The sequence below is a fragment of the Haliaeetus leucocephalus genome, unplaced genomic scaffold (genome assembly GCF_000737465.1).
Source record: "Haliaeetus leucocephalus isolate CR32 unplaced genomic scaffold, Haliaeetus_leucocephalus-4.0 Scaffold598, whole genome shotgun sequence".
NCBI classification, from domain to species: Eukaryota; Metazoa; Chordata; class Aves; order Accipitriformes; family Accipitridae; genus Haliaeetus; species Haliaeetus leucocephalus.
In genome coordinates this window covers 6,072,223-6,085,389 of record NW_010973034.1, presented here as the reverse complement: position 1 = coordinate 6,085,389, position 13,167 = coordinate 6,072,223, and positions in this window count along the sequence as shown.

Genomic DNA, 13,167 nt, shown 5'->3' with positions numbered 1-13,167 from the left:
ACAAAGAACCATATCCTTCGCTGCCATTGCTTCTTATTGATATGCACCGAAGCTAGAGTCAGTGAAGGAACAATTCCCAAGCTGGAGCTGCTACATCTGACAGGCTGGCAAAAATACCAAGATCTCCTCTATGGGAATTTTATCATATGGGAGAACCTTTACTCAGAATAATCCCAAGAAGATCTTCCAATACCTAACACCAGGGCTTTGGGCTAGCATTCAGGTTACCGTTACTGATTGTCTGCATTATATCTTCTTTTAGTAACTCAGGTAGTAGCAAATCAGTCTTCAGTTCTCTCCATGACTTCCATAGTTCAGCTAACCCTCTGATGTTTGCATTTTTCAGGATGCGTCTGTTCTTCACCATTACTTTAATACCTCTGAAGGTTTTCTCTGTTTCCAGTAAACCGTGTAACACGGCATTTAACTGATGTCTGATAGATCTTAAATCTGATTCAGTGGTTCCTAACTCACACCTCAATTTGTTTGCTCTAACATTACAAGCCATATTTGATATTACAGAACAAAGATCCAAAACTACCTTCAGAGCTGCACAAACTCTATTAACAGCCAGTCATTTAATATGAATCATATTCATTATAAGAAACTTTTCATTAAAATTCAAAATTTGCCCAGCTGAAGGAGCAAATCAAGAGCTGTGACTTGCATGTAGCCACACTGGTTGGGATGCCGTGCTGTGTGGTCTTCTAAGCTTGGTTTTCTTCCCATAATAGAGTCAAGAGAAGTGAACACATACTGAAAAGCCAATTTGGGATTCATCATCACGTCAGCAGGTGCACCATCCAAGAGGACTCTGTTCCTGCCCTGGACCAGTGCTGCTCTCTGTCCATCTGCCTGTACCTCATTGTGGAGTAGTTCTAAAATTAAGACAAAACTTTTTATTAAGGAAGAGTTTGCATCACCTGGAGGAAAGTGAACAAAATAACCTGCCTAAGGGATCTCGAACTTTACAGTAACAGTATATATTGCAAATAATTCCAATAAATGTGATTTTCTGTGAGTGTAGCATTTCCACAGGTAATATTGATGTATTTGCAGCTGCTTCTGAACGGGAAAGCAGCAGTAGAAAGATAGGAGAACAGCTATGCCACTAACCAGCTTTTCTGGAAAGACAGCTGTCAACGCAGGTTCAAGCTCTGCTGAAAACTTTATTTTTCATGACAACTGGTTCTTGGCCTCCATGGGAACCTAGAACAAAAGCTAAGAAATAATATTCCTGTGGTAAACTTTTAGGTATGGGCTTAACTGCAGAGGAACACTCTGTTAATATCAAGCCATTCGTGAGATAAGAAACCAGAAGAAAGTGTTAAACCTTGTATATACATTTTTGCACTTTTATTCCTTCAAGCTGATAGCTTATCATTTATCAGAAAATGTGATTTGTTTCTTCCAAGTCAGTGGTGTAAATTTGCTAGTGTCTTATATTATTTTTGAAGCTTAACAAAGGGATTCAATTCCTGCAAATTTTGGAACAACCCTCCTGAGCATTTTGCATCTTCCTAATTCTGAATGCTTTTTCTGGATAAGATTTATAGTTTCAGTACATCAGCATGCCCTATGCTAGCTACCTAAAGATTTGAATTGGTTATTGCAAATAATTTCTTAGCCTGTTTGTAGGTAAGTACTGCTGCTTGGGAACATAAAGGAATATTGATTTAGGGTGGAAACTCACACTGATTTCTACATACAGCTCTTTTCTCTACTCACTTACCTGATCTATAACCCTCTCCGCTTACATATGACAGTCTTGATACCATGATTGGATGATCCATTTTCTGAACTAATTTATCAGTGTTCAAAGTGCATTATTCCATTTATTTCATTAAATCCTGCTGTATGAGGCAGGGACAGGTTTGTTTGGTTGTTTTTTGCCGCTTGCGCTCAGAGCACCCTTGGACCTATGCGGCCCGTCATTCCTCAGGGCTGGGAGGAGGAGAGACAACCCGGCTGTGAGCAAGCACCATCCACCCGCCCGAGGTGTCCCCAGTAAGGCATGGCTCCGGGGGTCCGCTGCCTCCGGCTCCAGGCTCCGTCCCTGATGAGTGAGCTGACGGGCGATGAAACCACCTCTAGCGACTCCTCTGAGGCAAACTCCTGCACCTCCAGCACTTAGATGGTCCTTTGTAAAAGAAAGTTTTCCAAAGAAAGGACTTTTTTTCAATGCATCGCAGTGAACTTTTGCAACTTTTTGTACGGAGCATTTTAACACCAGCTACTTGATCATTGCAGACTTTTACTTTCCTCTCTCCAGGAAGGGCAGTCTCCTGCCTTTAGCTTGGAGGTTAAGTGGATTGATCAGAGCCTCAGAAAGAGCAGCAACACAGTTTGGCCATGTGCTGCCTCTCAGGCTATTGATTTGCCTCGCAGATGTGCAGGAGCCAAGCTAGCTGCCCAGAGAGACAGCAGGTTTAGCTGCAGGTCTACAGAGGCAGTCTGAAGAGCCCATCGGTGTCAGCTGGATGCTTTCCTCTCTTCCACATCCCTGCAAGCACCATCACATGACCAAGCGTCCTCTCGAGAAAAACAGTTTTTCTGCCATTCCTACATGTCTGCAGTGGAAGGCATTTATTATGTCTTCTCTCACAAAAAAAAAAAAAGAGCAAGATTTTCAGCCCTGGATGTGATTTCTTGTTGTTTTCTTGCAGCTAAAGCTGGTCTTCCCACTGACAAGGGCACAGAAAGGGGCCCACAATGAAAAGGGCCCAGCTCCACCTTAGCAGAAGCAGCACCACCACGAATGCTTTTATTTAAAAGACATCTTCAGGAGCACGACTGTTCAGGGACATTCAGTCCCCAAGAGATGAGGCAGGGGCAGCTTTCTGTCTTACATGCAAGCAGCACAACATGGCTGGGTTTTCGTCAGGCTCTGAAGGGATGCTCTGGCTGTCTGTAATGTGGCTTAGAGGTGATCCTGGTCCCCAGGAGGTGGTGTGGTGTGATGGATCATGAGAGGACAGTGCCATGGGGAGGAGAGGTGGGGACCTGGGGCAGGGTGAGGGACCGTGGGGATGATCAGCAAGTCCATTAGCCATTTCTGCGGCTTTTCAAGTGCTTGCTCCTCAGTTTTGCAGGGCTGGGCAGGCTGTCTAATTGCTCTGAACAGCAGCTTTCCACAGTCTGAAACTCACCAAGCTCTTGCCCTTCAAGTTGCAGCATTTTTTCTTATCAACGATGAGCAGGTTTTTCACTCCCAGCTGCAGTTTTCTATCACAAACTGCTAATCAAGGCTCTTCAAGAAACGGAAAAGCTTTTTTCCAGTTACAACCATAACTTCAAAATGTGAAGCCTAAGAGAAAAGGATAGTTTTAGCTGCACTCCTTGAAAATCCCACATTCAACCAGTCTGAAACCACGGCCTGTGAAATAAGGTGTGGAGTTGTTACAAATCCTGCCCCTAATCAGTGAGCTGCGGAGCAGAGGTTTGAGCTCTGAGCACTAATAAAAATAGCTGTGGTCCAGCACCCACATCCCTGCTGGCAAAGTGACGTCTTTGTGAAATATGGGAAAAATATGCTGTCCTTTTTGTATTTTACCTTACACAGAAATATTCCTCCAACAGTATGGCTGCTTTTTAGAGTAAAGAAACTGTGATATTAAAAGAAGACTAACATTCAGGCCTGAGGGAGAGCAGGCAGAAAAGAAGAAAAAGTAGAAATGGTGGAGAACCCAAATTCAAAAACACTGTGCAAATGTCCTCCAACCTAGACAAGTGTTGCTCTGCAGTTATCTCTGAAAATACCTTGTGCTGGTTAGGTTTGTCCTGTAGAAGATGGTCTGTCCCTGGAGAAATCCTTTCAGGTCTTTCTTTCTTTTTTGGGTATTGGTGGAAATCCTTAAACCTATTCCCAAAGAAGCATACCCTCAGTATTAATGTTCTTCCATTTCAAATGTGCTTCGGTTTCATTTGGCTTGAGGTGACTTGGGTCCGTGCACTATACAAGAAAGAATTTTAAATCTAGCTGCTCATCTCATGGATGCCTTTTGTTATCGTGGCTGTTGCCCGTAGTGCTGGCTGGGAATTTTTAAGCATTGAAATGGTTTATATAAACACTTATAGTAAAACCAATGCTCTGCCAAAATCACTTGAGACCTTAGTCCCAGGGATATGCTGTGCAGCTTCTTAAATTCTGCAAGAACTCCACAGTGAAATTTAAAAAGATACAGAATTACACGTATAATCTTGCCGTGGCATTGGGAGGATTAATGGACCACCGCCGTAGGGGAAGTGATAGTGTAAACCTCTCTGAAGGCAGATTTTTCGTAATTAAAATGATCAGGAAAACTTCACTTCTGAAAATCTGCTTAGTGAATTACATAAAACCCTTGTAGGAATTGGAGCATCATACTCAAGTAGCTTCTGAGTACACATATGGCTATGCTTCTTTGGCTAGCCACTAAAAATAAATTTTTAGGCCACGTTACAATGCACTTTGTCGTCGTTTGTTCTGGGACGGATGAACCGCGGTGGCTGGGAGCGGGTCTGTGCCGCCGTTGCGGCCGGGTTTGGTGCTCGTTCGTTGGGAAGCAGGACAGCCCTCTGGTGAACGCCTCCCACCGCTGCAGCTCCCCGCTCGCAGGGTGTCCATGCAGGTGGGGAAATTGAAATAGAACAATTCCCCCCGTGTTTTTCTTGCTGGATGATCAGACCATGCTATTGGACCACAGTCGCCCTGTCAGAAGGTATTGGTCGTTTTATTTGTCGACATGTTACGGAAAAAGATACGACCTGTCGCTAAGGGGCTTTGATTTTCCAGCTACTACAGGAGCCCATCCAGGCACATGAACTGCACCTGAACAAGCTGTTAGAAGGACATAAAGGCAGGAGTGAGCTGCTGACACCAGGGTCTTGCACGCTGTTCTGGGCAGAGGGATTCCGTCCTCTCTATAAGCCCCACTGAAATCAGAAGGTTACCAGTCCAGGAAGCTGTGAATCATTTATGCAAACAGATGACATTGTCGCGTCCCAAAGTTGGAGCGACTCAGGTTCATGGATTTCCTTTGTCAGAATTAAGGTGAAACGACACCAGGGGAGTTCAAACAACAATCAACATTTATTCAACCTAGCTAACTCTGTCCAAGTACACATGAACTTGTTAATATGAACCTTGCAACATGTCATTAAGCCGCTGTTTGAGAAGAGGAGGAAAGTACAGAAAGAATGAAATGGAAAAAGGAACATGAAATGTATCAGAAGGAGAGCCCTCCCGTTGAGTCACGAGGTTCAGAGCAGACCCCCTTGCTTTCTGGACTCCTTCTCAAAGAGGAGCTCAGGGGCGGCTAGGTCCACTCCTAGTCTCAGACTTGGTCAACGGTTTATGTTTCAAAGGATGAGGTGTAGGGACTGTGGAAAAGAGAGAAGGAAAAGAGAGAGAGAGAGAATGAGAGAAAAAAGAAAGAGAAGAGAAGGGTTTCACCAGTCCTGGGTCCAGCGTTGGTCCAGCCAGCGTAGAGATCCAGTTCCAGAGGGCGCGCACTGAGGATTTGTTCTCTCCTCTTTTATAGTGTGTTAGCTGATGATCTCAACATGCGCAGTTCCCACACCTGGGGTTCACTGGAATCGGTAGCTTTGGTTGGGGGGGTGTTCATTGTGGAGTTGCCTCTCTTTTCCTGCTGGTATGACCACTTAAGATAGAAGCACAGTCCCAACTTCCATGGGGCCTTCTTCCTCCAGGAAGGCATAAATTGTGTTCCTTCTCCTGGTCACTCAAGATAAGGAATTGGGGCCTTGGAGAAGTGCGTTCCCACCCTCCGTGGGGCCCTCTCCTCTGTCCACATTGTCCTGTTCACAAAACTCCAGCATTTTTACAGAGGCCGTTTTGTCCACCAAAGCTCTTTTAGCGGATGTTTGAGACATTTGAATTTGTCAGACCGTCACAGACATCAAACCACAGAATACTGTGATGCCATTAGTTTCAGTGGGAACCCTCATTTACACACAAGGTGTACAGGATCTGGGCTTGGAGCTGGAATCTCACTAATTTTTCTTCTCTGCTTCCAAACTCAAAAGTGAGTTAATGGTTGCAATTGTTAATGAATGTTTTGTGGCCCATTAGGAAGCCTAATGTCCAAATTGTTCTGAATTATTGAAGTATCATTGCTTCCAGGACATGCTACAATGAGCAACTGGGAATTTCAAAGGAAACGCAGGTAATATTTCTGAGCTGATTTATGGAGAATGAAAACCCCCACATGCTGCTGCTGGAGATGTGCTGGACGGCTGTGCCTGGTGCAGGAGAACATCTGCAGCGCTGAAGGACAGACATGGGTACGCCATGAAGACCAACCTCTCTCCAAGGGCCCCTCTAGAACAAGGGTTGGACCTTAGCTCCAAACTAATGGTGCCAATCTCATTGCCTAATCCTGTGTGCCCCCCCACCCCACCCCAGCTCTCCCAGTAGGAGACCTGAGGCCCATGAAAGGCTCCTGCCATGTGGGACCAGGTGCCACCTCCACTCATGGGGAGGCAAATGGCAGGGGCTCCATGCAGAGACCCGTCTGAGGTTTTTTAGTGTGATACGAGCCAGGACAAGCAAAGTGCCATTGCCAGGGTGCAGTGAGGGCTGCTCCCTAAGGGTCTGGAGGATGCCCCACAGCCCCTGAGCATGGCGAGGAGGGACTAAGGGCCCGGGCTGCGCTGAAGTGGGGCCCGGGAAAATGGGCAGGGGTGGGGAGGCTGGTCGGGGGCATGAGAGCCCATTAGTGTCCATGAGGACTCTGACAGCTATCTCTTGATCTCCTGTTGCTTTCCGAAGAGTTCACTTTCTTCCTACCCTTATCCCTAGAGAGAGCAACATCCACTTCCCTGTTCTTAATAAATGCACAGAAAGACTGGGGCTAATCAATACCTGAGTCTGATTAGCCCTTTTTGATCTCCCTAAGATTCTCATGGTGCAGGGACCTTCACTGCTTCAGTTAAATATTATGGATTTAGAAGTTTTCTTCAGGTTATACATTTTATCAGACATCCTTCAGTTTCCAATAAATTAAATAAAAAGTCATGAGACATCACTGAATTGCTGGACTAGCCCTAGCTCTGTAGGAGCTGCTCTGTAAGAGCAATTATAGAACAACCTGGGATTAATTCTAGTAGGTGAAACTCAAATAAATTATGTTGCTATTGACCCTTTACATCCAATGACCTGGAAAAGTGGCCTCCCTCTCTTGTATTAAAATTCTACAAACAAAACAGCTTCATTAGGTCAATTAGTTTGCATACTTATGTTTGCAAAAAGACTTCACTGTGGGGGAGGAAAATTTCATCTGAAAAATCATTCCCAAATTCAAGACTGTTAATTTATGGACTGCTTCTCTGAAATCAGTTCATCTAAACTTCATCTAGATTTGTTTTTTCTGTTCTTAGCTAGGGGCATTGTTTGTTCTTGTTAACCAACTTGCCATACACCATGTATTACTAGCAGAGTTTACATAAACTCCTAGGATTGAGACTTATAAAGCCTCTCAGATTACAAATTAACAGGATAATTCCAAAAGATTTAATGTACTCAGGGCTACGACCTTTGCAAATCAGCAACACTGCGCTCCAGGCAGCCCATGGCATGTTCTGGTGCTTTCAAAATCTGGTGAAGCCCAGCGTGGTGTTTTGTGGCTGTGCAAGATACTAAGGGGTGTTCCTGATAGTGCAATGTACAGTGCACTGTGCAGAAGAATAGTAGCACCACCATTACCAGTACAACCACAGTGATCTTCTAGACTTAACATTTCTTCTCAATAACCCGAGAAAATGTCTTTTGTGGAACCACTGATCTGTGGAGCCAACAACTACGCAAACCCTCAGCTGCTGTCTGATGCCTATCTGGGAGGGTGTGATGTTGGTGAATGTCATGTAATTTCGGTTAAAGACAATTATGTTGTCTCCTTGACTGGCATGTGGAGAACAAGAAAAGTATTTATCATTGGCAAACTTCTTAGCACCTGTTGCAGCTTGTTTGGTGTTCAGGAAAGCTGAGGTTCAGGTACTAGAGAAATGCAGAATGACATTGCTGAAGTTGTAGTGTTAATACGCTCCTCTCTGTGGTCATATGCAGGAGCATAGAAACATGGATGCAGTAGACAAGAAGAAATTCACGAGGACTATTAATCTAGATAAGATATATTCCTTACACAAGCTTAGAGTGCTATGTTCTTCCATGGCAAAATCTGGGAAGAGTTTGTAAAATCATTCAGTTTCATATTGTAGTAGTCTTGAGACTCCAGAGTGCCAATATCTCTTTCCACTTGTCTTGTAATCAGTTTGGTCACTGAGGGAGCCAAATTATCACTTCAAACACATGTTGTCCAGTCAAAAATTTCTGGGGCTCCTCCCCACAGTGCTGTGCTCAAGATATTTTTTTTTAGTGTCTCAACATAATCCAGTCAAAGCTTATTTTCTATGAAATACTTAAAATCCTGATGCTGCAAAGGGTAGATACATAAAAGTTTTCTGTATGTTTCACAGAACAGCAGTAGTCATAAAAAAAAGTTCTGTTAGGTGCTAATTCTGTCTTCCAAGTCATGTATTCTGATAAATTTTCTCTTTAATATCCAATAAGTAGACCTTAGAAGAAAGCTAGCTTGCCTGGGGCCAGTGTATAATCATGCCAAAACTGTGACAAATGATACTTAGAATTTAACAGGTATGATTTCACTTCCTTATTCTGGAGTCAGATCGTTATTTACACATTTGCTATATCCAAAATCAGTAAAACATTGTATAATATGAAAAGGACCCTAAACTTTCAAAAATAATGTGGTTTTGTGTTTTTTTTTTTTTCCTTTCAGGCAGTTTGCCTCATACTAATGGATATTTCTCAGCAATACTAGAGGCTTCATCATGTCACTTGGGTGAAGGTGGTGGTTGTTAGGTAGACAGCCATCTTTCTGTGGAGGATAGATGTACCTCTGATAACTCCTCACAGGTGGTTTTAAATACAATAGTAATCTCCATAGGCTTGCCTGGGTCAAGACTGACAATGTGAGACTTACTATACCTGTGGCACTTTCACTGGTGAACCTGTTGTCTCTGGAGCTGGTAAGAGACACTTCTTTCCTCCAAAAGGTACCCAATTTCAATACCTTTCCCACAATCTCTGCCTGAAGCCACTCTTACTTGCAACATGATACTGGGAAGGTAACACCATCAAGAAAAAAGATAATATCAGTAGTTTTCACCCACGCATTCAGATGCTTACAGTCTTTTATGTGAAACAAGGGAAGAGCAAGACCTGGCTGAATATCTCCTATGCTCTTCCACAAGCTTTATGATTTTTTTATCTCTTTTCATCTTTTTAGCAGTTACAGAGAGACTGACTGTTTTTTGGTTGTCTTCAGTCTTGTAAAAACCTGCTTAGCTGTTCTACTTTCATCCCAGAATAACAGGACTGATCAAGTCTGAGAGTATGAAGTCTTGCTCACATACATGCGGTAGTTTCTGTAGTATGTACTGCTCTTCAAAGGATCCTAGAAACAAACTGTAGTGATAAGCTTTTAATGATTTCTTTTAAACCAAGTAATTTCCCTGCAAAGCCTATTTTCTTCTTTCAGACTAGGAAATAAATAAATAATGGTAGACTTCTCTATATTTATTATGGTCAACAACTTTTTTTACATTGTCTATCCTAGGCCCGTGTGTTGTTTTTCTACTGCACAAAAATGCATACAGCATCCATGTGTCAGCAGAAGTCAACAGGATGTCTCAAAAATCCAGATTTTTTGCTGTCTATATGGGAGATGTGTGGTGAGGTAACTGCCTTCTCCTCAGAGAAAACTGGTCTATAAGGAGGTGCTGAGGCAGGGTGGAAAGCTTATAGAAAATTTCTGTAAAACAACAAAAAATCTGCTAGAAGCATCTTTGCTCCTTATCACCTTGGTCCTTATCACCAAGGACTTTAATATGGACATATTATCTTTGTGTCTTCAGGTGTATTTCAGATTCAATACTCTGTAAAGATTCATTGATGAGGAAATTACTTGACCATCATTAGCTGTGGACTCAGCCTTGCTGCCATGAACAATCTCCTATTGTCATTTATGGGAGCAGGACAACACGTAGGACAGCAAGCATATGGTGCGAAGATCCCACATCCATGTAAACAACCAGAAAAGCCTTAATCTGAGCTTGAAAAAAAAAAGCACTTGCTGTAAGTTGGCATACAAGAGTAGATTTGCTAGGGTGTTTGAGGTTTCCAGAAAATATCCATTCCTTGAGTGGAAGATGTGTCTGGTAAAATATTACATTCTTTACCCACCATTGCATTTTCTCTATAATGTTGCTCTATGATTTTTTTTGTAAGCTAATGAAACTGCTGCTGACACTAGCATTGGAAATTCAGACACACCATCATTTTCTCTGAAGACTGACATGTATTATTTTTAGGACATTTTCACTTTGTTTTTTCTTAACTCTGAATGTAGAAACTTTTAAAGAGAAGAACAAGGACTCTTTGCCACAGAAATAAAACATTTTCTCCTTTCTGACTAATCAAATCAGAGATAGGGCAGAAACTGACCCTGGCTCTAATCTCTGTACAAGTGAGATCAATTATGGATATTTATCTGTTTGTATTCCCCTGGAGTCCTGCAGAGGTGCCATGCAGAATCAGGTCCCCATTGTGCTGTACAGTGCAGAAATACCAAGTAAAAGATAGTACATGTTGGTTAGAAGGTCAGTTGCTTTCTATTGTCTATGAGTCTTTTGTCCCTGTCCAGAAGTGTTTATATTGACTAATTTATCCCCCTCTGTGCCCAGACGACTGTCTTCAGGCAAGATTTACTCATTGCCTTGCTTTGTTCCATGTTCCAGAGAAGGAAACCTACCCAGAGTGCTAAAACTGCCTGCCAGCCACCCTCCTTTGGGGCAGGTTTGGAACCACCTGGTGTGGCTTGTGGGACAGACCAGGAAGGAGAAGTGGACAAGGCAACTGGGAGCTGCAGAGCTTCAAGAAGTCTTATGGTCAACCTCCAGAAGCTGATCTGAGCTGCCCTCCCCTGGTTGATCCACCAAGTAAGGGATGATCACTTCCCCTAGCCCAAGGGCGTTGAAATACATCCCTCTGAGAAGACAGGGGAGTTTTGTCTGCCTGTTGTAAACAAAACACTTGAGAAATCCTCCATCAGCCTCTGGTTGTGTGCTGAAACAAGACCCCTAGAAAAAAGGCAGGCAGCTGTTAAGTATTTTGACAGCTTTTCAGTCCAGCACGCTGAAAAAAATTTATGAAGAAATCTGAGTGCTAAGGTGTTTTGAGCCTATCTTGTAGCTGCAGTGTTCATACACCCTTATTGTGGCTTCTCATAGCCAACAGGATTTTATTTAAAAAAGTTTGTTCTCACATATCAGCCTTGTCTATTTCTATCTGATAGGTGCCATGCTTATCAAGTACCAGCCACTTTTAATCTGCCCAAAGGCAGTCTAGATAGGAATATCACTTTTATTCTGAAAAAACTGCATAGGAACCTGGGTTTATGCACCTTTTATCAGGTGGGCAGCTGGACGGTGTGCAATGAGGCAAGAAAACACCACTGTGAGTTGGGGATACACACACAAAGGTGGCAAGTTCCTGCTCTGTACAGATGGGGTGAGACTCTGCCTGGCATCCTACTACCATTTTCTAGGTCCCTTGAGTCACCAGCTGGGAGACAGGGGAGAAATGGACTCGGGAGAGAAGCAAAAATTATTGTGAGTCTGAAAACCCCTTCATTCCCTGCCTGGGCAAAACCCGCTGCCACCCCGTTCCTGCCTTGCCCCATCAGTCCTAGACTTTTCCTCTGCCACAGAAACTGTTTGACTGCCCTTGTTGGACATCCTTTTAGGAAAAACTCAAACAAAGCATATACTGCCTTATAAAGAGGCTTTACTTGACCGTGTGTAACACTTTAGTCTGTTGAGTCAGATTTTCAACTGGCAAGTAATCAATTTTAGATGATGTATGTGCTGCTTTGCCTTATTTATTCTTACTGCTTCTGGCCAGATACTAATTTAAAATGTAGGTATCTAACTGAAATACTGGAAAAGCCAGTGGGGATCTCTCCAGGGACTTAGTGGGCTTTGGAGTTGGCACAAGTAGGTCAGATCGGTGGTCTGTTTTTCCCGCTCCATCAGTGGGGGATGACAAGGGAGTCTGGGATTAGATGACACCTGGGGTGACCCCCGCAGTCTGTGCCCTGCGGTCCATCCAAGGGGAGTCCTGCCCGACCTCCCATGGAGGCACAGCCTGCGCCCTGCGGCAAGAAGAGGAGCCTCTTGCTCCCTGTTTGCTGGGGAGCTTCGTTTTTCTCTCTGTCCATCTCACTCCCTCTCTTTACTTGTTCAGCTTGGTTTCTTGTGATATGATCTTCCCCTCCTGGCTGTCAATCAAGAAGATTGGCATCTGCCTCCTGCAGAACAGCTCCCTTAATTAGCCCCAGGAGCATCCCGCTTGTGGTCTTTTTCCTTGTCTGTCTCCTGCCATACGGACAGCTGGTGAGAGCCTTCCTTCTGTTGATTTTTGCTGGTGTCCTTGTCATATGATTCCTACCTGACCTTTTCCTTAGCTGCTCACCAGTGACACTCGAGTAACCCAAAGGCTATGTTTTGGTGGACCACCTTACAGGACAATGAGGAATTTTCTCCCATCTGTCTCCTGCTCACTTCCCCCTCCTTATTTCCCCCCAACCTTTTTTGAACTCTGAGAGGTTTTATACTTAACAAGCCTGAGCGCTGCTGTCTGCCCTCCTATAGATTCATTCCTTGGGGTCTGCAATTCCCCTTTTCGTTCCTTGTGGTTGTCAGATGTGATTTCCCATGGTCCCTTACAGAGACGATGCAAAGCAGAGGAGCGATCACAAGCCTCAGGCGTTCTTCCTCCTTCAGAAGAGGGTCAGGTCAAGGCTGGCTGTGATGAGCATTGCCAGTCTGATGAAGTCAGTCCATTTAATAAGGGGATGCAGATGCTTGGGGAGCAGGCAGCTCTTCTACAATCCTGACTTGATACAATTAAAGATCTGGAAAATCTTTTTCCTCCTCATATCCTGAAAACCTTGTGGCAGATGACTGCGTCTCACTGGAGAAGAGATTAAAGGAGGTTATTGTATGAGAGGAAAGGTCCAGAGTACAGCAATGAAAATTACCCAGTGCCTGGGGAGGAGAAACCACATGAGGAAAACTTTAAAAAGA